Source organism: Oenanthe melanoleuca, chromosome 4 (assembly GCF_029582105.1).
Source record: "Oenanthe melanoleuca isolate GR-GAL-2019-014 chromosome 4, OMel1.0, whole genome shotgun sequence".
NCBI classification, from domain to species: Eukaryota; Metazoa; Chordata; class Aves; order Passeriformes; family Muscicapidae; genus Oenanthe; species Oenanthe melanoleuca.
In genome coordinates this window covers 50283963-50306345 of record NC_079337.1, presented here as the reverse complement: position 1 = coordinate 50306345, position 22383 = coordinate 50283963, and the positions used below count along the sequence as shown (strand labels likewise).

The window sequence follows — 22383 nt, the reverse complement described above, 5'->3', positions numbered from 1 at the left end:
CTTGGGCTTCTAGTCTCTCTATTATGAAAGGTGCTAAATAACACCTAGAACTTTGCTTAGAATCTTATATTTTACATTTTGTTCTTTCTGGGGCCTTAGTGCTACAAGGTCGTACTTAGAATATTCATTGAATAAAATTACACAAAAATATGAGAATGTTTTTCTGAGCAAGAAATATGTTTTTTGTGTAGTTTAGCTTAGCTTCAGTAAAAGAGTGAGAATTGAAGGGTAGGCAGTGCTGTGAGCCACTGTAAACCATCAGACTGTAGATGCCACCAATCTATGAACAGTGTAGCAAAGCCAGATGGAAAAAAAATAGTCAACTGGTCATTTTTAATCTCTACCACATGACAAAAGACAGAGGTGAATGTATTAAAGTCATGAGTGTTACAAGTTTCAGTACTGGGAAACGAGCTGATGGAATTCAAAACTGATCTGAATTCCAGCTAAGGATCTAATAGTATAAAAGTTCACCTTCATAAGTCAAACCACAAACCTTTGTCACTCTTTGAAACATTTACACAATCTGCACATGGAGAGCAGTAAGTAAAGATATATTTTACTGAATAAGGAAACCACAGTGTATGCCTTTGCACTAATGTCTCTTGATATGAATTGCATGATATTGCGGTGTTATCTTATTTCCATCACAGAAGATGGTTGTGAAACTGTCTTGAACTCTCATGGGCATATTATAATGCAAAAATATTTTTCCATTTCATCCTCCAGGCTGTATTGCCACCAGGGGGCTGCTCAGGTGCAGCATCTTGCACTTTATCTTGTTAAACCACATGAGATTCCCAAGAACCACTGCTCAAGCTTGTCCAGGTCCCTCTGGTTGGCATCCCATCCTTCAGGTGTGGCAACCACAATTTGGCTTGATGTCAACTGCAAATCTGCAGAAGGTGCACTCATTTCTCTCATGTATGTGATTACTGAAGGCATTAAATGGCACTTATCCCAAGATGGACCCCTGAAGGACACTATTTAGCATTTATGTCAATTGGCACTTTGAGCCATTGACCACTATTTTCTGGATGTGGCCCATTCAACAAATTCCTTATCCATCTAACAGTCTGCCATTGAATCCATCTCCCTGCAATTCAGATAGAAGGAGATGGTGAGGCAGCAATGTCAAAGACTTTACAGAACTCCACATCTGCAGCTCTTCCTTTGTCCACTAATGCAGTCACTCCATCATAGAAGGCCAGTAGTTTGGTTAGGAAGCATTTGACCTTGGTGAAGTCATGCTGGCTGTCTCAAATTGCCTCCCTGTCCTCCATTGCCTTAGTATAGCTTGTTAGGAGTGTCTGTTCCATGATATTCCCAAGAAAAGAGGTGAGGCTGACAGGTTGGCAGATCCCTGAGTCCTGCTTTCTGTTCTTTAAAAAAATGGATACGTTTCCTTTCCCCCAGTCACCTGAGCCTTCTGCAGACTGCCATGACATTTCAAATATCATGAAGAGTGATTTGGTAGCTACATCAGCCAATTCCCTCAGGACTCTGAGATACATTGTGTACATTCAGGTTCCTCAGGTGTTCACTGCAGCCAAATTTTCTTAGAGTGGGAAACGTTTCCCCAGTCCCATCCTGCTATCCAGCCACTTGAGAGCTGTGGGAAGGGAGACTATCATTGAAGACTGAGGCAAGAAAATTGCTGACTATAGCTATAGAAACTCTTCTGTTTATTCTTTGCATCCCTCCCTATGTTCAGTTCCAGCTTTGCCTTGGACTTCTCATCTCATCCCTACACAACCAAACTGCTTCTCCATTCTCTTCCCAGGTTACCTGTCCTTGTTCCTAATTTCTGTGCATTTTCTTCTTTCCCTTTAATTTGACCAGCAGGGCCCTACTCATCCATACTGAGTCCCTTCTTTGCCTGATTTCTTGCTCCTGAGGATTGCCAGATCCTGCACTCTGCCAGCTTTTATTTCACTCCCTTGTTTCTGAGGGTGGTCTCCCATGGGATCCTGTTGACTTTCTCCTTAAAGGTTTGGAAGTTTCCTTTCATAAATTCCAGGGCCTTAACTTTACTCTTTTCTGCCCCCATATCCCTCAAGACTGCAAATTCCATCAGGGCATGGTCAGCGCATTCCAGGCCGCCTCTCATCTTGCCATCTCCGTTTAGCTTCTTAATTGTGACATTAGACCCAAATCACCTCTCCTCTGGCAGGGCTGTCTATTACTGGCTGGAGAAGTTATCCTCCATGCACTGCAGGACTGTCCTGGGCTGCCTGCAGCTGGCTGTGCTACGTTCCCTGCAGAGGTCAGGGAGGTTGAAGTGTCCCAGCAGGACAGGAGCCTGTCAGTGCGATGCCTCCCGAAGCAGGAGCAAGAAGGATTCATCAACAGGCTCCCCTGCATCAGCTGGTCTGTACCAGATATCAGCTATTAGCTTCTCTTTGTTACTTGATCTCTGATTCTTACCCATGGGCTTTTGACCTGCTCATGGCTCTTCTTCAGAGATAGCTCTTCAGACTCAGTCCAGCTCTTATTGTAGAGGACAACCCTCACATCTCTCCTTCCTCCCCTGTCTCTTCTGAACAGGCTGAAGCCACTGGTGGTTGTATTCCAGAAATGGGATTTGTCCCACCAAATCTCAAATTCAACCCCACTAATCTTAGTCCAAAAGTTACAACATGATGCAAAATACTGCTGATTATTTTCATCTCCCGTAATTTTTTTCTTTCCAGCGGCCATTTCCCTAGAATTGGGTAAAGGTCATTACGTAAAAATGAAAAAAAAAAAAAAGGCCATGTGTTCCAGGTATTTTAAAATAACACAAGACTGGTCCAATTTCATAAGCAAATGGAAATGGTGTGAAAAAGTACTGAGGTTTTTGAGAAGAAAGAGCTTTTATTTTTATACACAGTCCTCTTAAAAATATATCGGTGAAGAAGTTTTACCTATATTCTTTGTTTCGTTTTTAATCTAGATTGCATGATTAGTAATATTAGTAGTCTTTTTTCTTTCCAAAATATGCACTAATGGATACAGTGGACAGCAAAACTGAGATCTCAAATAACTGTTTTTAGAAACACCTAACCCCATAGATATTGCTAAAGATAAATCTAGTTTTATTTCTACATTTGAGAGCAAAAAGGTATAATAGATCTCAGTCACACAGCTACTGAAATCTTCCACATGTTTAGAAAAATATTTTTCTCATTCTTCATAGAGAAAAACTAATCGATTAGTAACTTTTATGCTGTATGTTTATCCTTTTATTTATTTATTTTTATTGCCCTTTGACAAACTTCACAACATGCAGTAGTTTAATGTGACTATTTTGATTTTATTAGGCCACAGTAGCAGTAATCAGTATGCATTCTATGTGGAACTGTAACAAAATTGACATTTTGAAATACGCAATTTCATATCCAAAAGTGTTACTGGGTATGCTTTAGCCAGAATAAGATCCTGAAACCAATTACTGTGACTTCATTTATCAAATATAGCATAGTTGCATTTGTCTGTAGATATTCAGCATTGCAGAGTTGTGCTATACTGCTAATGTAATGAAACTGCTCCTTCTTGTGATTTAAAATAATCATAGATGTTTTCCATGTTGAGGAAGCTTCTGGGAGCTGTAACACATACCAAATACTATTAAAACAATGAAAGTCAAAAACCCCAGGACATAATGTAAATATGCTCTGGCACAGAGTTATTTTTTTATTATTATTTTTTCTTACCAACAAAGTTAAATGTTGTGTAATAGGGTAGGTTTAAGCAGTCATGGTAAAGTTGTAAATACATAAAGATTTGTATGTTATAAATAGAGATCATAAAAAAAGAAAAGTAATGACATTCCATAAGTTCTTATTTTATAGTAAAACAGATACTTTTATTTTTTGCAGATCTTCTATGAAATCCTTGAGTTACATAAGAAAGGACAATGTAAAAGTCTGCCAAAGCAGTCAGGATCTGTCATAGAATATCTCTAGTTGGAAGGTACCCATAAAGGATCATTGAGCTCTAATCCCTAGCAATAAACCCTGTGACTAAGGGCTGTCCAGATGCTCCTTGAGCTCTGGCAGGCATGGTGCCATGACCTCTTCATTGGGCAGCCTGCTCCAGTGCCCACCTCCTCTGTGTGAAGAGCCTGCTCCTAATCTGAATTTCCCCTGATGCAGTTTCATTCCATTTCCTCATGTACTGATGCTGGCAACTGGGAGATCAGTATCATCTCCTCGCCCTTCTTGAGGAGGTTTAAGACTGTGATGAGGTCACTCCTCAGTGTTTCCTTAGACAAATTTGATCAGATTTTGTCAAATAGTGCTTTCATAGTTTGCAAAGCTCCTGCAGTTTAATTATTGCTTCTTTGTCATGTTGATATTGCCCCAAAATCTAGTAATTTAGAAAATTTTGTAAAGAATTTGATGCATGCTTCCTTTTTTGGTATTCAGAAATATGAAGGGCAGAGACCTGTGTGTCACCCAAAGCCCACACACCTCCCCATTGTGTGGATTATTGCATTGAAGATCACTCATTGATTTTAAAGAAATATTATATGTTGTTTCTCAAAAAACACAGTAGAATAAAGGACTTGAACTCAATTTTTATGATTTACCACTCAGCATATAGAACTTACTGCACTGCAGCACACACATTTAGTAGAAGCCTCTAATTTTCATATTTTCAATTACTGATACATTTTTGTACAATACTTTTCCCCTGTTTGATTTTTTGTTTGGGTTTGAAGTTTTTTGGTTTTTGTTGTTTTTTGGCTTTTTAAAAATTTGTTTGTTTTCTTTTGGGTTTTTTCTTCCCTATGAATCAGTTTAAGACTTTTGTGGTATGTTTTTTAGAACTCTTAGGCATTCCCAAATGCTCATATAGTTAGTGAGGGTTCTGAGAATTAAAAAACCTGTGAAGTCAAGTTGAGCTCCCAAATTAGCAAAAATGGGCTGCCCCCCATGGAAAGCCCTTAAAACAAGAAACTGTTTAATATAATTTTATTTTATATGAATAAAATGATAAATCTGTAGGTCACAAAATGTTTTAAGGAACACCAAATTGTTTTAAAGAAGTTAGTAATTTTAAAAGAGGTTCCTGTAGACAAAACTTAAGAATTGCTAATAGAACCATATAATAAAAAAACCAAAAGCTAGACTCATAAATCAAATTCTGTACACATCACTGTACAACTAAAATTAAAGCATAAACAGCAGTGAAATTTTTTGAACTCTATAACTGATTACTTATGACACTCAATATATAAAGACTGTCACTTTTCTAACTGTTCAGGTCTAACCCTTTAAAACACTCTAGTCAGAATTAAGTTGCAGCAAAGGTCAGATAGAAAAGGAAACCTAATATTTTCCATATGCGCTGTCATATTCCATCCCTTTTCTAATATTCATGTTCCATTAACATTTAGTATTGGATGAATCTAGGTTTGAAAATACAAAAGATAAAAACAAACCAAAGTGTTTCTCGCTTGTTTTGATATTTGCTGTACATGCAGTATTTGCTCAGCCAAAGCCATTTTGTTTTATGACAAGACAGTACAAATTCTGAGGCAAATAATCAAAATCTTGATTTCTTATAATATTGGATATAGAACTGCCACAGAAGCATTACTACGTTGACAAGACTGAGATTTGCAACACTAAAAACTAGTACAGCTTTGATCATTTCAATGCTAGAACTTAGTGTTGGAAAATCCTACCCTCGGCGTTGAGAGTTAAAGATATCAAATGAAACTGGGAATGGAAGACCTCAGTTTACCTGCAGGCTATCTACAGCAATGGTAGTGTTAATGCATGTTTTTCTGTTACCCCTTAAACTAGCTCAATCAAATCATTGCCTTTCCTAGAAAAAGTTTTGCACAAAGATAAATTTATCTTGTGAAATAAATCATCGTTCTTTATGTCTTTGTACAATAAAGTGAGTTGTATTAGACAGTTATTATTATTTTCCTGTTTTAAATGAACATGAAACATTTTTGTTAACTGATAAATTCTGAGTAATCTGAAAGATATTTTGTAATATTTGGTAGACACAATTTTTTGAATGTGTTTCTATATCTGTATTTCAGAAAAATCTGCATAATTTGGACAAAGATAACACAGGAAAATCAAGAAAATGCGGTTAAAAGACAGCTGACATTTTCATAGATTAGAAATACTGAGCTATAAATTCTTCATATTTCTCAAATGCAGAAAGCCACAGATACCTGGCAGTAAACAACAAATTAGTAGTCATCTAATAGGGTAGCTTTTTTTTTTCTCCATGGTTAGGAATTTTCATTTATTAAAATGTTGAAGTAGAAATGGGCCAATTTCTTATTTACACGATAAGCATTAAGTATAGTTGTGATACCTACCACCTGTAGTGTGCCTGCAGCAGTGCATGTTGTCTGTTTTAAATGCAAATATTGTATGTCTGTAGTGTGTCTACAAGTTTCTGTAATTTACCTGTAAGTGTATGTGCTAACTAACCCTTCCACAGGTGCTGCAACCAGCCTTACCAACTCTTCAGATTTTATCGTGACTCTCACAATATTTGGTGTGTGCGTGTTTCTTTCAATTTAAGTTGAATTTTCAGTACAGTCTCATACTTATTGGTAGAGAGCATACATGCTTGTTCTAATTTCTTTGGAATCTGTCTTTCATTACTTTCATTTGGGCTGGTCATCGAGACAAGTGGTGTTTCACTGTGCTTTCTGCATTAGAACTGAGGTTTCCCTGCCCCTGCCCCAACATGATCATTGTATCCCGTTGTTCTCAGACCCACCTTTATTTAGATCATTAAATATTCAGGGAAAAAAAACCTGGAAACTGAAACTTTCACACTGAAGGTGAGTGCTCTAGATATTTAAGTAGAAAAAAAGTTAACACCCTTCTGCTCTATAAACCTATGGGATAGTTTGTCCTTATAAAGAACAGTGGAAAGGCAGAGACCTCAGTTTAGTAAAGCTCTCTCTTACTCCTGTGCTTGCTAGACCATTATGCAAGGACCATCTGGCCTTCCCTTCAAAAAGGTCTTCGCTCACTGGGCACCTCAGGTGTCCAAGCAAAGCTGCTCCAATGAGCTCTCCTGTGACGACAAGCTGAGAGAGTCAGGGTTGTTCAGACTGGAGAAAAGAAGGCTTCAAGTAGACCTTTTCAGTAGTTAAAAGGGGACATTTTACAAGGAGGAATGTCTTTAAACTGAGAGTAGGTTTTCATTAGCTATTAGGGAGAAATGCTTTACTATGAGGATTATGAGGTACTGGAAGAGCTTGCACAGAGAAACAGTGGATGCCCCATCCTTGGAACTATTCAAGGCCAGGCAGGATGGGGCTTTGGGCACCCTGATCTCGTGAGAGATGTTTCTGTCTATGGCAGGGCAATTGGAACTAGATGATCTTTAAGGTCCTTTCCAACCCAAACTATTCTATATGATTCAGTGTGGACAGCCTGAATACAATTTGAGTTTGGTGTTAAGCACTAACACCTTTCTGACACTTGCTTCTGGCTTGCTTTAGCAAGTGCCTGCTCAGTTTTGTTTGCTCTTCAAATAACACTCATATTCTTAACTCTGTACACACACCACAGGGTAACACAGCACTACACTCATTTACAGAAGCAGATTAAGTTAAATCATATTCTGCAAGTCCTTGATGGCCTTTCAGAGGAAGAAATGATTTAAGGAAAGGAAGGAAGTTCTTTTTGAGTGGCTGATCTTATAAAGATGACCTCTGGTGTAGCCTGTAGGCTTCTTCAATGTCAAATATAACTGAATCATACTGCAGTTTTGCTTAATAAGAGGAATTCTTTCTGTCTCTCTCATTCTGTTTGGGAACATATAATCTGTGGGAAAACTGCCATATTGTCAGATTAGATGTAGATTAACCCAGATTCATCAAACATTAGATCTTACAGAGTGAGATAAAACAAGCTCTTCAATAAATGTTTTCAGCTATTTTTCTGTGTATCACCAAATGACCAAATTCCTTAATTAGTTTTAATACATTTTATGTAAAGATTTGGCCAGGAAAATAACACCACCAGTGAGTAAAGGAAAATAGACCTTATTTAGACATTTGAGTGATTTATTTTTTGCCCCAATCTGGCAAGATGAGGAATAAAATATAATTTTTAAACTACAAAAAAATCTGCATTAATAATACACTTAACTATATTCTAGATATTTTAAAAAATAAGTGATGAGAAATGGTATGTATATCATGTAAGATAATTATGTGAATCAGTAAAATATATTAAAATGTTTTGCTTTGAACATTTTTAAGACTCAGTTTTCATGACAAATCAAATGTATTTCGTATTTCTAGATAAAAATAACACCTAAATTTTATGATCCCTCCACCAAATTTTATTTTAGTCTTCCATGGATTTAAAACATTTGAAAACAAAAATTGTGAGATCCCTTGAAAATTGTAGAAGGAAGTTCCCAGACATACTAATGAGGTGACAATAAAGGAATTATTCTGCAGGTTCCTGGGTTTTATTGCTGAAGTCATTTGTAGGGATTGAAGAAATGATTCTGATTCTGAAATGTATCTTTTCTTCATGAGGCAATGTGAGACTCAGAAATATTACAGTCTTTCTTTTTTTTTAAATTTTTTTTAATAACATGTGAAATCTCAAACTGGATGAGTATCATATATATAGTATTATGATTACATGTGCAGTCACAAGAGGTGTTTGTGGTCACAGCTATGGTAGTCAAATTAAAAGCCAAAAGTATTATTTGAAAGTATTGAAGGTGGCTATATTGACAAAAGTTTAACGTGATTTTAATAGCCTGATACAACAAATAGTTTCAGGACATACCACCTTTTCCCTGATGTGTTTTCCTGGTGTTCTGAAATATAAGCTCATTGTGGATATAACATCAACAAAAATCAAAAAAAGGAAATTTAAACAATCAAACAAATAAACAAAAAACCCATCCAAAACCCTATGCCAAAGAGAAAAACTGAGGTGGTCCAGCATTCCTAGCTTAACTTAATTAAAAGGTGAGATTTTTTTTTTTTCATATCCATGTTCAGTTCTTTTCTTTTAGTTGGACATTTTCTAATACAAGTATATATCTTTTGATGAAGAATAAGAATTTGCTTTTGGTTTTTCTGAAGTAATAAATGATATTTTGTTTGTTTTTAATGTCAATCTGAGAGGAACTTTACTTAGAAAATTTTAAAATATTTGGAATGTACTGATTATGCATTCTTTTTAAAGTCTGCTGCTTTAGGATGTTCCAGATTTTGAGGCTTAAAATGCACAAGAGAGCATTTTTGAAAATGGATTATGTATTGACAAAGTAGTTGATAGATTAGAAGGAAGCATTTTTGATATTTTGAGACCATAATTCTTCATATTTAGAAGAATAACAGGGGGTAAAGAGAATAAAGAATGAAATCAAAGATGTTAAAAGTACAGTTTCCCTCCTGTTCATAACTTATAAATACTAACCCATGGGATGTTTGCAGTTGCTGGCTATTACATGTGTCAGTATTACAAAGGGCATTATTATACAGATATATATGTGTGATGACATGTAACAAAGCTAAATATACTATGGTTAGTCAGAGACTTGGGAATAAAATATGACAATACAAAAGATGAAAATTAGTGGCGTGCACTTTTTGACATTTTATGAATTAATACCTATCTGCTAAAAGCCAAATCTGTAGAAGTCAGCCTGCACATTTAAGGAAAATACAATGCTGTTTATCTTCAAAAAGTTAGCATCAAGGTATGCAATAAATACTGAATAAGCTAAATGTTGGACAAAAAAAGGTATTAAAACCAAACCAAAACAAAAAATTATTTTGTCTGTCTTAGGACCTTTTGCTGATGTCCAGCCCTGCTGGTGGAGGATGAGTGAGCAGTGGCTGCTGACTGGGGTAACAACTCAACAGTTCTGCATAAGATTTCAGACATACAATCAATTAAAGAAAAACAAGTGCCAAGTAACTGAATTGTTTATTTTATGAATACAATTTAGGAGTGATGCCCTAAGTGTTCCCACTAATACAAGGCAAGGTCTTGCTTCATACAACATATAGGAGAGAACACAGACTGCTTTCACAGAAGTAAATGAATTATGTGTTCAATAGAACAGCTTCACTTGTGCTGTGAAAGCTGAAAGAATTCCAGGACTAAATGCAGATCTTGATGCTCACTTTCTGTGGATGTGAAATGAGCAGTATTATTCTTGCTCCTTATAATCAAGAACTTAAAATCAAGGATGATGGATAAGAACTCTCTTTTCAGTGGTATTTGAATGGAGCAAAGTGGAGGTCAGGTATTACAAAGCAAGCTCTTGATCATTCACTAAGATACTTTCAAGGTCTCTCTCAAAAGTAGTTAACTCTTTGACATTGGTTTAGCTTTCATAGATGATGAAGTGATAATTACTAACAATATTTAACCTTTCCATTTTCCACATAATGACATAATGACATCTGCTCTACACCATGAGGCCATGAAATAATTAATTTCTAATACATGGATGTGCATAAAAGGTTTGTTTTTCTCTGCTAGTAAACAATTTTGAATTATGCATGTAGAGTGATTCCCCTCCAGCTGGTAACTTAGTCTTGAATCTTGATTCAAGAGACTTTCTTGTCATCACACAAGGAACATTTTTGTGTGTGTCTGTAGTTCATTAGATGTTAAAGACAAGGTCAGAGAAGGGGAATTTATCTCTTTTTGGTCTGTTTTCTAGTCCCCATCTTTATTAGGGTTATGGATTGATTTCTTCCATTATTCTTTTTTTTGTAGGACTCTTATTTATGGGCATAAGGGCAAGTGAGTTGTGGAGGTTCATTTCTGATTGAAAACTGAAGATTCCTCCAATTAGGGAAGTAATGCAAGGTTTGGGGTTTCTTAGTTCTCTTCATGTAGTGTAATTGTAGCTTCTACTAATTTTGTTAGGATGATTTTATAACACAAATATTTATCTAAATAAATTGAAGACAACCTCACAATGTATTTATGTGTAAGGTTAATTCAGCATTGCTTCAATTATTTTTTTTCTTCTTGCAGAGTAAACAACTTAATTTAGAGAAGAGAAAACAGTTCAATTATTTCATACTCTGGCCATAACTATCTGACTTCTTAATTGCCAGAGAGAACTAAAGTAATAAAATTAGTGATCCCTAAATGGACTGCTATAAACACTAGAGAAGTATTTATTTATTTCTCCATGAAAACTTATTAAAATAAAAGCATTTTCATTTTTTCCAAAGGATTCTTCATCAAATTCTTTCTGTTCAGCCAATATTTCAAAGGGATACTGTAGAGTTTAGCCTTACATTTGCTTAAGTAAAATATATCTGTCAATATGAGATGCGGAAGACTCTACTTTTAGAATTCCACCTAAACCACCTAATTTTAAGTAATTTTTTTTTTTTTCTAATAATTGAAAATTCCTCTGTTGGAGCACTGATGTTTAGGCTAAGGGGCATGAAGTGTTACAATTTATTTTAAGGTTAGGGAAGGCAGTTTGGGTATTACACTGATGCTCTCTTAATGCAACCTTAGTTTTGTGAATATGTTTGTAGCAAATAATAATCAGCTGCCCAGATAATTGTCAGATAATATTCAAAATCTAGGAGCACATTAAATGCAGGCAAATTAAATAATGCACTTATTTATCTCACAGTGCAAAAGACATAAGGAGAAAATTCAGTGTTTTTGAAGAAAAGTGGAAGGTGCAGGTGTCAAGGAAGGTTAGTTCCCCAATGTTGGAATTAACACTGCAGGCACTCTTTTGTCCTAGCAGAGTTAGACACAGCAAAGTTTCTTTTAAGGTACTCTCATGCCTCCCACTGCACTTCCACAGATACCCATTGGAGTTCTGGATGTAGGTGTTAGGTAATGTAAACTGAACAATTTGTCAAATTAGGGGTTCATCAGGATGAATGGAAAAAATACAGTCTGTGTTTTAGCTGGATCATAGTATATATACAAATAAGTAAAATTACTTCCACTGACTACTTTTTTATCACAAGCAGAAAAACTATAAAGGGACAGTTAGCTATCATAGAGTAGATGGGCTGCAGGGCAGAGACTTTTCTCTACAAAGGAATATTAGTGAAGTAAAGCTTTCTGGGGAAAAACTAATATTTTTTCCCCACAAATGGCATCATGATGTGCTTGATGCAAAGTGATTTGGGCCTTTTTTTTTGTTTGCTTGTTTTTAAGAAGGCTCTTTACTTTTCTACTTTCTTCTTAAACAACGATTCTTCTCTGGAAGTTACTTTTATGCAAAGAACTTAAAGCAGGCTCTGAAATGGATTTCATATCTTAATATATAATAACATATTGAATAAATATTTTACTCCTAATGGTAATTAGACAGTGGTAATTGAAAGGAAATTTAGGTAGTGATCACAGTTTCTCAACATTTTTTGGAAGACTTTATTCTTTTAAATGTATTACATTGTTAGGTAAGATCCAAATGATATATTGACATGTTCTGAACTATAAAATTTAAGTTCTAATTATAAAATAATTTTTATTATACTGTCTGAGGTACAGCAAAAGTTTCTTCTGGAGAAAAATCATGAACAGAATGCTAGACAACCCTGAATTTCATTAAAGACATAAATGGTTTAGCAATAAGGTTCATGTTTAATGAATTCCCAGAATTTCAGCACAGAACAATTGAAATAAGAGGTATTATTTTTATCTACCAATGAAATGTATTTATTAAATATGCATATTATTTTTTCCCCTGGGAGTTAATTGATGTCAGTTTTCAAATTCTGTGTAGTAGTGTAGCTTTAAAGACAGAGATGTCTTTTTTACGTGGTCAGTCACATGCCAAAAGACTCCTTGATAATTCAGTTCTTTTTTCCTTAGATTGGACTTTTTATATCCAATTTTCTTTACATAATAGCTGTAGTCCCAAAAGGCCTAGGTAAATTGTATGTCTGAGTGTAGTGTTATTATTTTAATGAATCAATTTTAAATAAAAGTATCTATAACAAGGTATTCTACAACATTTTTGTAGTAGTTTGCTAGATAACTACTATGATGTAATGAGTAGTCTCAGTTTTGTGAGACTTATAAAATTTATCCAAACCTACATGAAAACTTACTACTTGAAAATAATAGTTTTGTATTATGTACAAAGTGGAAAGTCAATGAGAAGTGGAAAGAGAGTCAAGATGCTCCACACTGAAGCAAATTCAGAAGTACTATGGGTTTTTGTCGTTCTCCTTCAATAATTGTGTCCTCTATCCCATTGTAATACTTTTGTTCTCTGTCTCACCCTTGGAAGTGCCCAAGGCAGGTTGGAGGGGTTTTGAGCATTGTCATCTGGTGGAAGGTGCTCCTGTCCATGGAAGAGGGGTTAGAACTAAGTGGTCTTTAAGGTCCCATCCAATCCAAACCATCTTATAATTCATTGGGTTGTATTCTAACTTGGTTTCTCTGATTGCATCAAATATCCCCTTGGCTCAGTCAAAAAGAGCTGTTGCTAGATAGGTATCATATGAATTCCCTTGTTTACTCAGTCAGAGTACATCGAGCTGGATTATTGCAACAGAAATGCCACAAAGAAACCAGACATACAGATAAAGAGGTCAGGAATTATTCATGAATTAGGAGTGTTTGATTTCTGTTTTTCTTTTCAACACAACAAAATGCTACCTAGACGTCTAGGACTAGTGCATTAAAAATATTTTTTGTTGACTAGGAGGAATTATTTTCTTTCCTGTGCATGTGAACAGGGCTTGCTTGTAAGCTAAGTACATCCAGAATAGGTTTGGGCTTCATTGTACACTTAGACCATACTAGATTTGATAAGGTGGTAATAACTATATGAATATTTTTTAGTGTAAAGCTTATACATAAAACTCATCTGTCTAGTCTCAGGGTAGAATCATTGGAGACCTGCGTTTTCTGGTATTTTGGTATTGTATTTTTTCCCTATGTGACTTCTTACAAGAATATTTTTTTTTTTTTCAAATAAAGCTACAATTCAGAACAGTGACATAATGCGTACACAATTTGCCTTTTAAAAGAAAAGTTTCTATTAAAAACAGGCTCGACTAGATATACAAAACAGCACTGAGAGGGAAAGGTGGTGTTCTTTTGGGGATATAACATGAATCATTCTGACTCAGTTTTCAGAAAGCACTGTGGGAACTGAGAATTTTAGAAGAGGCATCATATTTCAGCGAGACGCCTCTTAAGGTCTGTGAAGTTTCAAGACTGATACACGCTATCTGTAAAGCAGGCAGGTAATTGGGGAGTGATGTAAGCAACCACAAAGACCTAACCTGCCTGGGCAGATCCCCATTAACACTCTGTATGTTGTGGGGCTCCCAGGGTGTAGCACAGGAACATGAAAGCTTAGCAGTAAAATAATTAAACTGCCAGCTACAAGGAAGTGAATTATGAGAAGGAGATAGGGTCTAATAGCCCCATGAGAAATGGAAGAAAGTTGCTAAATCATCCAAGATATTTTAGCAAGCTGGCAGATGACTTGCCCATAGGCAGAGGCCTTTGCTGTGTAGTAGGCTGGTGCAAGATAAAAGAAACATCCTGTCTGCAGGCAGAGTGAAATGAAGGAGGTTCACTGAACAGTTTAAACCAGGGCTTCAGTTGGCTAGAATTTTTCTAGTTGATGTCTGAATAAGCTGCCCCAGGAACAGTAAAGGATTTGATCTCCTGAAGCAAGGTGTATAAAAAATTCATATATTTTTATTATTTATGGTTTACCTTTGTTAACTTTACATTTTTTCTTATGTTTGTGTTTTAGAACATTTCTTTCATTGAAGACAAAGATATTTTTCTTTATATCTTTCTAATTTATACCAGTGCAGTGCAAGACAGCATTTCATCATCTCTGACTCAATGCTGAAAACACCCATGAATATGTTCTGGCCATGGACAGGAATATAAAGCAAGAAAAATTATCAAAGAGGGTGGATCCATAACCACTACCTTTCAGATCTTGTATTTTTTATGTACAAAGTTGCTTCAAATCCAGATGCTCAGAAATCAAGGGCAAAATTGAAATATAGTCTTTCCTGACAGACTGATAAGGTTCTGATATCATATGCTTGTCTGAGAAAAAAAAAAAAAAAGGCAGATAGAATTAATCAGGATTTATTTGGGAGACACAAGCATCATATAGTCACCCTAGCACAAGGGACAAGGTCCAAATGCTGTCTTTATATGGTCTTGGTTCATTGCCATGTAATTGATGAGGCGCTTGTGTTTCTAGAAATCATTATAAAGACTTGTACTTTATTTAAAAAAAAATGTTGATTTCTTTTTGCCTGACTTTCTCAATTCTTAGTTGTTTGTCCACTCTCTCATGGTCTGGCACTGCTGCACTATCTTTAACCTTTTTCACTGCTTGGGTTTTAAACTGTGCAGTAATTCACAGTAAATAAACCAGCTCAGTTTTCCTAAACTTGCCTGCACAGTCTGAGAGAACTTTTGCCTCCTGAGCTGTCCCGTTTTGGTTTTATCTTTTTACAAATATCAGACAAAATAGAAAAGTTTTTAATCCTTGTCTTCTCATAAGTCTTTCAAAGTCTTTTTCCCTCTCCATACCCCCTCCCCACTCGCTCTCAGTTATATTGTTATTCTATCTCAGTTTTATTCAGTCTTGAATCCTCTAGAGCCTAATGCTGGAATATGTTTCTGACATAGAGATAACATAGTGGCCTAACACACAATTCTATCATCATTCTATGCCATACTTTGAAGTTCCCCGGCTTTCATTTAGAAAATTAATGAGAAAAATTAATAAAAATATTAAATATTATCAGTGAAAGGATTTGCACACAGATAATAAGTGTTTCTAGTGCCTAAGATAATAAACATGCTTTGATTGGCCCTCTTTATTCAAGTGATTCCTGGAAGAGAAGGATGACAGCATGGTTTTCATGGAGTTGAGAACCAAGGTCAATCTCCTACTTTTTGTAAATGCAGCAAAAAAAATTTAGTTGAGGAAATTTTTGCACTGATAAATGTTAAATACACATGACAAATTTTTTTAATGGTTTGTGCAAATACATAAAGACTTCTGGCTTTAATGTTGTGAAAATGATTCCCAAAATATGTGTCTTGTGATATTAACAGAAACTGTTGTGCAATCCAAATGACATTCTGTCTGGACTAGCACAGTTCCTACCCTCTGACAAAACCTGGAACACTTCAGAAAATAACTTCCTCTCTCATAGCACATTTAGTCTCATGTAACACTCTCTAATTCTCAAAAAATATCTTATCCTGGAGACTAAGGTATGCAAATTCATATCAATATATCAATGTGTGAGAAAGACATTATAAACATGTTCCCCTGTACTGTAGTCAATAATTCATTTATGACGAACATCACTCCAAACTGCATCTAATATAGGTCACTTAAAAAAGCCTCTCTTGAGAAATGCTTTTGAATATTTCAGTGATGATGACTAAGCTATATTTATGACAAAGGAGAGTTTAAACCTGAAATTTTAAACAGAGCTCAGGAACAGGTGAATACAGGCTGAATGTGATTTAGTAGTTACACATTTGAAAAGAGTCTGTAAATTACTGCTAGGTCTGCCAAACTGTGTCCTGATGGATGAAGGATTTCTTCTCCCCAGTACTGTGAGCAGTTGGAGAAGCTTGTTTAGGATTATATTTGTTTTACTTTGAAGATAATAGTGGAATAATATTTTAGAAAACATTGTGGTCATAGTAATGAGAAAAAAAGGCAGCCATATCTATCTGTATTAACTTCTTGAATATTGTGCATGTGGAGATGTGCAAGTAGAGAAAGAATCCTTGCTGGTAGAGAGGAAACATCTGAAGAAACTTTGTGGTTCAAACAAATATTGAAGTAACTATTCCACTTGGATGCAAGCCATGTTAATGGACCAGTAAGACATGCAAAATTAAATTTTTCCAATATTGAGTTTGATTACCTCATTATAACTAGTTTATGTCTAAAGATACATTGAGAAATATTCTACATGAGAAATTAATCATCAGTACAACAAAGGAAATATTTTCTTGAAAGATAGAGTCATTTTTAGCTGATATATTTCATGATTTATCATACCATTTCAAACTTTCTCTTGGATTTCTTTTATGTTGCATTTCTCTTCCTTTATTTATTTTTTTTTTCTCACTTTAGAATGTATGTTTGAATTTTTCAGTACTCCACAGAAGGGGCACAAAGACATGATGCATGTCCTTCTGTGTGTGTTTTTAACTGGAGGCAGACGTTTCCTGGCCTCTTAATTGAATTTAGTATGCCAATTAGGACACACCTGCACTGGATACAGATAAAAAGAATTAAGGAAGAACTGTTAAAGTGCTCTCCTTCACAGACTTTTTGCAGAGCATCTTTAATCCTGCCTCATCATCTCTTGCTGGGTAGAATGTAGTCATAATTAGTAGTGCTGTATGTACCTGTGCCAATGGGAGATGAGTAAAATGGGACAATCTGAGACACCTGATAGAAAAAGCCATTCCTAAACCACAGGAGAAGAGAGCAGAGGCTTCCTCTTTTATGCTAGAAGACTTGGATAAAATGTATATGATATGAGGGAAGTGATGCTGCATAATGATGGAAGTAATATGGAAAAGTAGCTGGGCAAAGCAAGTATGTACACATATTTTGAAGTTCTTCTGTTTATTGTATATGTTAATCCTCCTCTTTTACAAGGCTGAGCTACTTCTGGTGGAGTGATGGTGGCAGAGTGGGCTAAGGGTAATGTTTTACCTTCTTATGGACAGTTTGGTTTCCTCTGTTTGCCACTGACTGTAAATCCATCCAAAGACTGAACAAAGTGTTTCTCTCACCCTCCCCTCACTAGGGTAGGACAAGAATATATGGAGTATTGGTCAGGGTTACATCAGACAATGGTTTCAGATGTGTTTACTCGTACTTTAGAACTATAACCCTGTGGCAGTTAAAGGGATCTGGAGAACCCATCAAGTTATGTGGAAATGGACTGGATATTTTAGGAACTGTAGTATCTATCAGTAGTTCCCCTGTGTTTCTGGTTCTGTATTTTCACTTTGTTGCTTCCAAGAAAACAAAAGTTGTAATAAAGCAAAGAGAAAAGGTAGCCAGAAATTATACTACTGGTAGGTGATGCTTGAATATATGTTTAATTTGCTTTCTTCTGTCTCTACTCTGAAATAAAGAGGGAAATAATTCTTCAAGGATTTTCAGCATATGACATTAAGATCTACAGTTTGTGTTAAGTTTTTTAGAGCAGCCAAATTAAGAACTGAAGTTCACCCAGGGAACAGAATAATTTTCCCACCTCTGTACTTGAACTAGAGATGGAAGAGAAGCTTTCTATTACTTTTTTATACCTTTGTTTTAGGTTAATGCTATTCATGGTGTAACCTAATTTGCATGAAGAACAGTTTTCCCTGAATCTATCAGTTGCATGGGAAAATGGATAATATTCATTCAAGTGGAGCTTAAACCTCCTGAGACTGAAAAATGTTTCTGTGCAACAAATAATACTTAACATGAGCACTTGAAGTCAATGGGAATTGGGATTACTATGCTCCATTTAGAATGTGAATAGTGTTTTACAGGACTAGGACCTCATTTCATTTGTATCCACCAGAAGAAAGAAAAATAGTTTGTAAAACTTCATCTGTTATATTCTGACAGAGCTCAGTTGCACTCTTGAAGAAGAGTGGGAGGGATAGTACAGTTATTAAAAATTAAACTCTTTTTTAATTAAAAAAATGTCGTCCTCTATCTAAATCCATGCTCTGTACTTATTTTTTTAGAATGGAAATTGAGATTGCCATCACTTCTCAGTATCTGTTTGAAAGTGTTTCCGATTTGAACAAATGTTAGGCCATGACATTTCTCCCCCCCTCAATTTAGTCAGATAAATAATGCAGTTAAAAAACTTTTAAAAATTATATAATTTGAGTTTTCTCTTTTAGTAATCTGCTTCACACCACCTACTTGAGATTTCTTTGGGTAAATAGATCAGTTTATCTGGCTTTAGAATCTAAATTATTCCTGTACCAAATAAAGTAAGCTTTGACTAAAAAACAAAAAAACAAAACAAAAACAAAACAAAACCAAAACAAACAAACAAACAAACAAGCAAAAAAAACAAACAAAAGAAAAGGAGAACAAGAAATAACTGTTGCTGCTGCTCCTCTAACTGAAGTCTTTTTACATGTCCTGAAGTATTAGATTTTATGAATATTAGTGAAAATATTTTTCTTTTCACAATAGCATTTAGAGACTCTTTGTTATCAGATCTGAATTTTATTAAAGAAATCAGTGGAAATACTGACCAGTAGTATTTCTTGTAGCATGGCAGATAGTTCTTGTTCATGATTAATTATAATGTCTCCTGGTAATATAAAATTCAGTGAAGCTGTTTGTGGCTATAAGTATCCAAATCTGATTTTAAGTGACACTGTGATGGAAGGAGGGTGTAATCTCCCCAGCTTTGTCACAGGAGGTATTGAATGGCTGGCTTGCTCACAGCCATGCACACTGAGGGGGCAGTTTTAGCTCTGGACACACTTTGTTTTTTCTATTGGCTTTGGAGCATTTAGAGGAAAAAATCAGGGCACAGAGCACCAGCTGGAAACTGCAAGAATTTTCAGTACTGTTACAGAGAGAAGGAAAGGCACAACTTCCTTAGTTTTCATTCTTATTTTGTGTTCTCCTCTTACTCTGTGTCCATATAAACTAAAGTTGCAACCTCTTAGTCTGACAATTTCTTAAATCTATATCAAAAACTGGGGGGGTGGGGGAAAGAACATTACTTGTATGTGTATAAACAGGTACTTCTGTACACTGTTGTTGTATCTGCCATTAATAGTGTGGTAAAAGAAGTCAGTATAAAAATTGAAACATCTTTTTCAGTGAAAGACCCTTCATACCATAATTGGATATTTCATACTCATTCTTTATATGACTATTGAGGTTTCTTTCTGTTAGATTGCACCAGTTACACGTGTGCTTTATTCAGAATTGTTTGTATGCTGCTCAAAGGGAGTAACTTTTATTCTGATTTCTGGTTGTGTGTCTCACTTTTTAAGCAAATCTGAACATAGTATCTCTCCAGAAATAAACTTTTCTTTTTTTTTTTTTTTTTTAAATAATCAATGAGACTCCATAAATGCTAGGCTTTATTGACATACATGTTAGGATCGCAGGCAGTGCTTTGTTTTGTTAATATTGCTCAGCCAAAAAGACAAACTCTGATCTTAAAACCCACTTAAGGATCTATAATTTTTTTTACTAATTGTTTTAAATGACACTCCAAAATCCAAAAGAAATTCTAACAAATATAAGACAACTTTTAAAGTTATAAATCTCCATTTACATTTTTATTTAAAAGTGATAATATAATGAATAAATACTTTTCTCAGGGAAATACATGGCAATGTAAAGATCAATTTTTTTTTGCAAATCTGCTTATTCTAAATTCTGCTAAAAGGTATGTGAAGACCTCTAGTGAGAACATATTATTCTGCAAGAGCAACAGCTATTGTAAGTGCCATGGATTCTGTGTACTTTTTACTAATTACATTATATATAGAACAAGAAACTTCTTGATTCAATCTCTGCAGTATAGTTCCTAAAATAAAGTTTAAATCTAATTAAATTAAGTAAGACACTTGCCTCTTTACAGTAGTGTAAAATTACACTACCCTGTTCACAAAACACTAAAAATAACAAAATATATTTCATCAAGACTTTTACAAGAATTCCAAATCAGGTTTATTTTCAGGTTTGGAATAAAAACAATCTGAAAATCTCTGAAAGAAAAGCATTATGGTGATATGATAATATATGTAAAAATATTGTAGAGAAATGAAAAGTTTTAACAATAGACAGTGAAACAAGAAACATATGGCTTTAGTCTTTTTCCAGAAAAAGAAATAAAAAATATTCAAACCTGTGAAATTTCTCATTTATACTTTTCAAAATGAAATATGGAAGAATTGAACTAAAAAAATCTAAAAAAGTCCAGTAAGTATTTATAGCTTAATAAATACTGCTGCTTCTCTAATGTAATATTCACCTAATCATTAATTTCTGTACCTTATAGTTTGTTTCTAATATTCCTAGTCAGTACTATATCACACAGCACTATGATATGCTGTACTTTCCCAGGTGTTATGGGTTGACCTGGGTTTCCTGAAATGTTCTTTTCTGGTATTTGACCTGCATGCAGACTGATGACGTGGCAGAGATGAGTTGGAACCAGTTTTATCTTGGTGTGCTGCAGAATATCCAAGACACAATATAGTACTTCCCATGTATTTCAAGTCAGATTCACTTAAATATATACTTACTTGAATATGTTGAACCAATGAGGGAGCCAATGAATTTAAAACTTTCTCATGTTTATGGAGCTTGCCAAACTAAGACCATTGCCATTAATATTAGTAAATTGAATGTAGGTGTTGTTAATATCACACAGTAGTACAGAATGGAGATTCTTCTGTGAACTTCAGTGGAGGTTGAATTTGAATTTGAACTATATCATCAAATAATTTGAGTAATATAAAAACAGTAAACAAGAAAATATATTCCCATGAACTGAGGAGTTTATTATTATCCTCATTAATATAAAAGGACAGTAACTTGGAAGTGGTATTTGCTATGTTCAGTAGAGTAAACCTCCACAGTTCCTAGTCAATAAGGATAAGGTCAGAGTAAATTAGCCTAAAGATTTGCAAGTCTTAACTAGCATTGATAGAAGTGGGGATATATTGCCATTTCTGTAGAACAACAACAAAAAAATATGTTATCAGCATGGATAACAACTATGCTGCAGTGTTCAAACCATGTTTTAAGAAATTGTGTGAAATACTGTTTCTTAAAACATAGACAAATGTGAAGAAGTTATGCTTTTATTTGTATAGTTTGGGTGGACTGCAGTCCTTAGGATTAACACCATCTCCACAGTTAATCTTCATATTCTTCATCACATTGATGTATTTTGGAAAGTAATTGTTTCAAAGACAGATGTTAGTACATTTGGCAAGAAGACCTGGATCCCAGCCCTTCTTTCAATGAATGCTTGATTTAAATTTATATATATATACATGTATGTATGTATGTATGTGTATATATATATAGATTTGATCTTTATTTTCTCCCAAAAGAATTTAAATAAGACTTATAACTAGTCTTCCTAATGTTTTCCCTAATGTTTTTACGTTTCCTGAAAAAGCAGGTAGTTGTGAGCAGAGATTATATCTCAGACTTTGTAACAGTGAGAGCACTTCTGAAGTTTAGATGTGTCAATATGTGTCTTCTTGGGCAGGAAATGATTGTGGTAATCCAGGGAATTGTGTGCCTAGCAATTTAATAGACAGATGAAGAGGATGGTGTTTGTGTGGCACTTCATCCTTAATTTAAAATCCTAGAGGCAGAACATAGGAAGAGTTTAGATACCTT

At 35.0% G+C, this 22383-nt stretch overlaps 1 protein-coding gene across 3 annotated transcripts in view; it reads left to right on the top strand.

The window, feature by feature from the left end:
* The window catches only part of PCDH7 (protocadherin 7), a 252554-nt gene that overhangs the window by 150569 nt on the left and 79602 nt on the right, over nt 1-22383 (top strand). The window lies entirely within an intron of this gene.